The following is an 8002-nucleotide window of genomic DNA, read 5'->3' as shown; positions in this document are numbered from 1 at the left end:
TCACGCAGCCACACATACCAGTGCACACAAAAAACACACACCTCATACAGCCACACATGTGAGTATGGGCAGGTGTTACGAGCCCTAAGATCTCGAAAACCAGCAGCAGAAATTCACCAAGACAATGGCTATTTAAACAAAATGGGTTTTATTTTCTTAACACAAAATAAAAAGATCAATATTTAGCATCAAGTTACTTAACTTAACCCACTTTTAATTCTAAGTGTGTGTGTGTGTGTGTGTGTGTGTGTGTGTGTGTGTGGGCCTCTGTGTGTGTATGTGCATGTGTCTCTGGGTGTGTGTGTGTGTGTGTGTGTGTTTGGGCATGTATGTGTGTGTGTATTTGTGTCTGTGTGTGTGTTTGTGTCTGCCTCTCTCTGTGTATGATTGTGTGAGAGAGAGAGAGAGAGAGAGTGTGTGTGTGTGTGTGTGTGTGTGTGTGTGTGTGTGTGTGTGTGTGAGTGTGAAGATGGTACTTTTTCACTGTCCAGTCTTTACAGTTCACTTCTCCAAGTTCCCTGGTATCAGGCAGTTTTCAGTACCGTGCACAGAATTAAACAGCCATTACATTCAACAGACTCTGGTGCCCTAACTTAAGTTGTTATGAGTCAGGAAGGTCTTTGGTGGGTGCAGAGCGATGTTCGTTGGACACACAAACTGATTTTGTTCCATTAGCCACAGAAGTATCTTTCTGAAGAAATGTACCTTCTTCCAGGTTACCACAAAGAGTTCTTCGTTCCCCCTATTTCAGGAGAAACACAGAAACTAGAGATTTTGAATAGGCTGAACTCAGAACTCAAAACCATCTTGAAATGGAGTCTTTAGCAGGTTTATTCACTTGTCAGCCTTTCACTCTGCAGCCTTGCACTGACTGCTGGAGCTTTTATCTCCCCCCCCCCCTCTCTCTCTCTCTCTCTCTCTCTCTCTCTATCTCTCTCTCTCTCTCTCTCTCTCTCTCTCTTTCTGTTCCTGTCTGTTTCTTTAATGTGATGTTTGCTTGTGAAAAGTGACCTAAACTACCTAATTTAATTCCGCCTTTAAAACATATATTTTATTAATTTACTCCGTTCCACATGTAATAGAGCATGAACGTGAGAAGCCCACACATTCATGAAAATGTGAAAGCCACATTCTTTTCCTGCAATATGTTTATCTGTATTGCAGTCCATGATCGGTCCCCTCCCTCTTAACCTCCTTTCAGGGATGCATTTCTATTGTAACCATATTCCCCCATCTCCCTGGGGAGAAAGCCAAACCAACTTGTGTTTCTTTAACACCTTTCACAGCCTCAGGTTCTCCCAAAACAGTGAAGACCTTTTTGAAGTTAATTCCAAAATAATCTGATTTCAGATTGAAGGATAAATATTGGATCCAGGGCCTTCGTGAGAATTCTCCTTCCCTTCAAATATTGTTCCATGGAATGTTTTGAGAGGGCTGGTAATATCTTTATTTAACTTCTCATCCAATAGGGTACCTCTGGCAGGGCAGGACTCCCTTAGTACAGTATTGAAGGGTCAACCAGCTGAGCAGATCTCTGTTGTGGACCTGAACTCAGAGCCTTATCTTCAGGGGCAGCACCTAATGGCCTGAATATGCCTGAGATTGTCTGATCTTAGAAGCTAAGCAGGCTCAGGCCTGGTCAGGACTCGAAGGGGAGACTGCCCTGGGAATATCAGATGCTCTGTAGGTTTTGGAGAGGGGCGCTGGACAAAGTGGCGATTCTGTCGACAAAAGTTAAAGGATTTCATGTATGTTACTGTTTAATCTATATTAAATAGAACTTTACCTTTACACCTGAGTGTAGTCCAGACACCCTACAACCAACAGCTTCACACACACAGTCAACTCCCATAAAACTAAAGCAGGAATAGCCCCGAAGCCTGACCATCGATCCAATCCTTCACTTGCCTGCCTTGAGAGATTTCAAACTATTTTAATAAATCCAGCAGAAACTGGAGTGATGCACAATCAATTGCACAAAGACTGAAGTAATCAAAACTGAAGGCCTTTATTAGCCGGAAATGGCCAGCATCCCTCATGTTAGTCGCTCACACTGACCCAGACTCGAACTGGGGGACAGGTTCATGGCACGACAGCCCTTATGGGGGAGAAAGGGGCACGAACCGGCCAGTGAGAGCAGGGTCGACCAGGGAAAGGTCATGTCATTTACATATAACGAATAGTGGTTTCACCACATGGAGGTTGCCAGGTCTCTCAGATGCCCTGATCTCAACACTAATTGAAGATTCAATTCCAGGAATGTAGTCTTTGTTGTAATTTTCCTGGAACCTCTTTCAGAATCAGAATTTATTGTTATGAACAAGTCACGAAATTCGTTGTTTTGTGGCAGCGTCACAGGGCAAACATTCATGTAAACCACCTGACAGCAATAAAGTCAAAGTAAGGCAGTGTGTCTTGGTCCATTGAGATGGTGTAATTTGGAGTGGAACCTGCAGGTACCTTGCCCTTCGGACCTTGAGAGATGGCAGTATTTTGTACCCAGCCTGAGTTATCCATCTTGAGAAGCCAACTGAACGAGATGCCAGTTCACTACATATCAGTCCCATAGCACGAAAGAGGCCAATTAAACAACTAAATCTATGCCAGCTCTTTGTAGAATAATCTCATCAATCCAATTCCCCTGCTCTTTCCTCGTTGCCCTGCTAATTAGTGTCTTTCCATTTCACCTTTGAAATCCCTGGCTGATTATGCTCTGCGATTCCTAGAAGATAATAACCATGTAGAAAAGGGTTCTCCACTTTATTCTAGCTAATTTTTTTCACCCGTCATTTTCAAATTGAATCATTAGCCCCTTTCCCCACGGGCCCCCTGTCCCGGGAATTAACTGGAAATTTACTGGGTCAAGGTCCAGTGGAAAAGGAACTCTGACCGAATGCCGGCATGAAATGACGTCATTTCACGCCGGGGATTGACCATCTCTATCCCTACACATATCCCCCGTGTTTGCTGATAAAAACCAGCGGGAAGGGGACAGCAGAAATTCACCTGTTTCCAGGTGAAGGTAGAACATTCCGATCCTCGGGGATGAGGTTGTGTTCAGTGGAAAAGCAATTAGTGTCCCAGTTAAAGGTGGCCCAGCGGAAAAGGCACAAAGGGCTTCCTATCCCGGGACACTGCCCGGGCAATTAACTGGGATGCCAGTGGAAAAGGAGCTATTCACTAACAGGACAAGTTTCTATTAACTTTCTAAACTGTCCTGATGTTGTAAACTCCCATCAAATCCCCCCTTGGTGTCTTTGTTCAAATCAGAACAACTGGTTTTCCAGTCTGACCATGTAAGCTGGAATTCCTCATCCTCAGGACTGCTTGTAGATCTCTTTTTCTTGACCCTCCACATTCGTGACTGGATGCAACACTCCAGTTGTGACTTAACCTCATTGCATCCTCCTTGTTTCCATTCTTTCATTCTAATGTAAATTTAGGCGTACAGCACGGTAACAGGCCCTTCCGGCCCATGGCCCCATGCTGCCCAATTACATCCAATTGACCTACAGCCCCCCGGTACATTTTAAACATTGGGAGAAAACCAGAGCCCCTGGAGGAAACTCATGCAGACACAGGGAGAACGTACAAACTCCTTATAGACGGCGTGGGATTTGAACCCTCTTCCCAGTCGCTGGTGCAGTGACAGTGTTGTGATCATTGTAGGGGACTTCAATCGGACCAACCTGAAGAAGACTCTAATGAACCACCACCAACCTGTTACATGTAAGACCAGAGGAGACAGCACACTTGACCACTGCTACACTGCCATGAAGAACGCCTACCGAGCCATCCCACGACCGCACGTGGGCAGGTCTGATCGCCTGGCTGTACTTCTACTCCCACCGTGCCAGTAGTGTAGTCGAGGGAGGTGGAGGAGCGTCTGCCGAACTGCTTTGAATCGGTGGAATGGACCATATTCAAGAACTCATCCTTAGACTTGAACGCAAAAAGATGAGAGTGTGCCCACGCGGACATACCAGGTGTTCCCCAATCAGAAGCCTTGGATGAATCAGATGATTCGCAACCCACTGAGGGCGAGATCAAGAGTGTCTAAGGCCAGGGATCCATCTCCACAAGAAGTCAAGCTACGACCTGCAGCAAAGTGGCAATTCAGGAGGAAGCTAGAGACAGATCCACGCCAGCTATGGCAGAGAGTGCAGGCCATTACAAAGCAAGGTCGAACAATATCGATGGCTGTGACGCTTCACTACCCGACGAGCTGAATGCCTTCTATGCCTGTTTTGAGAAGAAGAACCAACAGTGCCTACCAGAAAAGGCTGAGGACCCTGTAATATTGGGCGACATCAGAATACCATTCAAGTGGGTGAACCCTCGCAAGGTGTCAGGCCCTGTCGGCGTACCTGGTAAGGTACTGAAAATCTTTGCCAACCAACTAGCCGGAGTGTTCACGGACATTTTAAACCTCTCACTGCTGCAGTCGGAGGTTCCCACCATTTTCAATAGGGCATCAATCATCCCGGAACCCAAGAAGAGCTGTGTGAGCTGCCCCAATGAATATCGCCCAGTAGCACTAATTTCTACTGTGGTGAAATACTTTGAAAGGCTGATCATGGCCAGAATGAACATGGACCTAAGCAAAAGTCTGGACCCACTGCAATTTTTTTTTCGCCTATCGTCACAATCGCTCCACAGCAGATGCAGTATTGCTGGCTTTCCACTCAGCTCTGGGTCACCTCGAAAACAGCAGCTCATACACACGGCTGCTCTTCATCGACTACAGCTCAGCCTTCAACACCATTATTCCCTCAGTGCTGGTCAAGAAGCTACAAACTCTGGGTCTCTGAACCCTCCTCCCCACCCACCTCTTCCCCCGCAACTGGATCCTTGACTTTCTCATTGGAAGACAACAGTCAGTACGAATCGGAAACAATATCTCCTCCTCCTTACTATCAACACAGGCGCACCCCAAGGATGCCTGCTTAGCCCACTACTCTACTCACTACGCATCTATGAGTGTGTGGCCTGGCACAATTCTGATGCTCTCTACAAATCTGCCAATGACACCACAGTCGTCGGCAGAATCATAAACGGCAACGAGGAAGCCGTCAGGAGGGAGATGGATCAGCTCGTTGAATGGTGTAATGACAACAACCTTGCGCTCAATGGCAGCAAAACCAAGGAGATGATTGTGGACTTCAGGAGGAAGTCAGGGGAACACGGCCCAGTCCTCGTCGAGGGGTCAAGACTTCAAATTCCTGTGTGTCAACGTCTCCAATGACCTGTCCTGGAGCCTCCATGTCGATGCAATCACAAAGAACACTCAGTAGCGGATATATTTTGTGAGGTGTCTGAGGCTATTGGGTCCGTCACCGAAGACTCTCATAAACTTCTTCAGGTGTATCGTGGAGAAAATTCTGGCTGGTTGCATCACTGTCTAGTACAGAGATGCCTACACTTAGGATAAGAAAAAAACTTGGCCTGCGACATCACAAGTACTATCGAGGACATCTACAAGAGGCGGGGTCTGAAGGAAGCAGCCTCTATCCTCAAAGACCCCACCACCCAGGCCAGGCCCTCTTCACTCTGTGACCATCGAGGAAAAGGTACAGGAGCCTAAGGACAAGCACTCAATGGCACAAGGACAGCTTCTTCCCTGCTGCCATCAGATTTCTGAATGATCAATGGACCAAAGACACGACTTTGACTTTTGCTGCACTATTTTTATTTATTGTTGTAAAGTGGTTTATATGAATGTTTGCCCTGTGACACTGCCGCAAAACAACGAATTTCATGACAAGATATCCTGATTCCGATTCTAGCTGCGACACTATCCATGCCACCCAAATTGAGTGCATATTTTACTCACGATGGTGTTAGATCCAGAGTCACAAGGCCCTTTCAAACTGCCGTGTAAAATGGGGTTAAATGGGGTTAGCACCCCAGTTATGCAGCAGTTAGAAAGGGTCTGACCCGGTCAATCGCATTGATAGTAAACTTACCCAGGTCTCGCCCACAGGTGATTTGAACGGGAAAGTAGCCGACCTGCTTATTCTGGCAATGTTTTTATTAGGCGGGGTGTGGGGGGAGAGAGAGAGAGACGCCAGCGTAATTCGGCTGGGCTTAAATCTGGGGAAGCTAGCTTTTGTTCTGAAATCTGGAAAAATCTGAAATTCAGAACACACTGTCCCCCAAAGGTTCTGGATAAAGGATTGTGTACCTGTACGACCATTTTGGAAAAGAAGAAGTGTGTGACCGGGCAGCGAGCATCCGAGCAACCAAGCAATCCTTCTGTTGAGTACGTGATGCGTCATTGCGAGGACGGGATCCCACTTTACTCGCCGGGTTGGCGATTATAATGGGGCAATCCCCCTGCAATTTAAAAGATGCTTCTGTTAAGAGCTAACCTGGTAAAGAAAGCAGAATTCCTTCTTGCAAAGAATATCAGTGACCGAATTGGCTTTTAGGGCAACACTTCTTCAAATCCCTTCTCCTTATTTCCACTTTCTGGTTTTTTTTAACATTTTATTTAGAAATTTTCCATGCATGTAATTAATAAACTTTTTCATAAACAAATATTGAGTAAATTTAAAATTGCAATGATTACATGCTGGCTTTACCCTGCCCTTACCCCCGCCCCCTTCCTTCCCTTCTTATACCACCCTTGGTTAAAAAGCAACCAAAAAAAAATTTAAATGTGATCTATAGTTATATAAAATATAGAAAAGAGAAAAATAGTTTCCTGGATGGTCCAAAGGGTCATTTCGCACACTGAGATCCTGGGTGGACAGGTGGGGAGAGAAGGCAGCCCGACTCAGGTGGGGTGTGGGGGGAGAGAGAGAGACGCCAGCGTAATTCGGCTGGGCTTAAATCTGGGGAAGCTAGCTTTTGTTCTGAAATCTGGAAAAATCTGAAATTCAGAACACACTGTCCCCCAAAGGTTCTGGATAAAGGATTGTGTACCTGTATGACCATTTTGGGAAAGAAGAAGATTTCATGTCTCAAGAGGCTGGACGTATATTTTATATATTTACCCCTAAACTTTGCAAATTTGTGAAAAGGCAGTATTGTAGCGGCAGCTACACAGCTCCTGCAATAACACACACACAACCAGAGGGGTTGAGCTCAGTGAGCAGACTGGCTTATTGCAGGCTGCTGGGGTGCACTTATACTCCCAGCCCGGACCTGGCTGAGAACCGTGCTGGAGGCCTGATGTCACCCGGGCGTCACGTGGTCCCCCAGCGTGGGTTTCTGAGCCCCGTGCTGGAAGGAAGGGAAACTCCCGAAGGCGCCATTTTGGCCCGCTGCCCCGCCGCATGGCTGGTTCGCCTGCCTCGTGGTGAGCCGCCACAGCATATTTATTTCTTAAATTATATGTAATTTTTCTCCAAAGGGATACAACTTTACTTCCACATTCTTTACCCTGAATTAAAATGTTCCAGTTGCCTTTGTTGGGATTTGGCATCATTATTGCATGACCACAATACTCCCAGACCCAGGTATCCTGGAGGACAAAGGTTGGGGTGAGGGTGCAGGGTTGGGTTATGGAGTGTATGTCAATTAGATGGACAACTTAAAGTTACCAACTTCAAATCCTAAGACACCATCTCTGTGAAGGTCTTGACAGATTGACGCTCGAGTTGCTGCCATCTCCACCACACACTTCCTCTTCCTGCAGAGAAATAGATCGGAGGTCAATCCTCAGGACCATAGAAGTGGCAGAGATGATCATCCCTCCCCCCCATCGACGTGATTTACAGGGTGGGAAAAATCATTGAGGACCCCTTCCACCCTGCACACAGCATCTGCCAGCTGCTCCCGTCGGGGAAGACATACAGAGGGTCAGAGCCAGCACCACCAGGCTGTTAAATAGCTTCTTCCCATGGGTAGCGAGTATGCTGAACGACCAAAGGATCCACTCAAACTGACTCTCCCTGTATGTACAAAACAATATTCATTTATTTATTTGTGTAATACTTGTCCTGCATGTGTATTGTTTTGTCTGTATATGTGTTAGGTCTGGTTGTGTGTCTGCATG

At 46.4% G+C, this 8002-nt stretch overlaps 1 long non-coding RNA gene across 1 annotated transcript; it reads right to left on the bottom strand.

Annotated features, from left to right (window-relative positions):
* Positions 1-211: 211 nt before the first annotated feature.
* LOC138748563 (uncharacterized) lies at positions 212-7621 on the bottom strand. The gene is made up of 3 exons (XR_011348161.1): positions 7552-7621; positions 6185-6336; positions 212-742 (listed from the first exon to the last, which is right to left on the bottom strand). It is a non-coding gene; the product is annotated as an uncharacterized lncRNA (long non-coding RNA).
* Between the last annotated feature and the right edge of the window lie 381 nt (positions 7622-8002).

Source organism: Narcine bancroftii, chromosome 13, assembly GCF_036971445.1.
Source record: "Narcine bancroftii isolate sNarBan1 chromosome 13, sNarBan1.hap1, whole genome shotgun sequence".
NCBI classification, from domain to species: Eukaryota; Metazoa; Chordata; class Chondrichthyes; order Torpediniformes; family Narcinidae; genus Narcine; species Narcine bancroftii.
The sequence above is the reverse complement of the archived record's forward strand: the minus strand, read 5'-3'. Positions and strand labels throughout refer to the sequence as shown.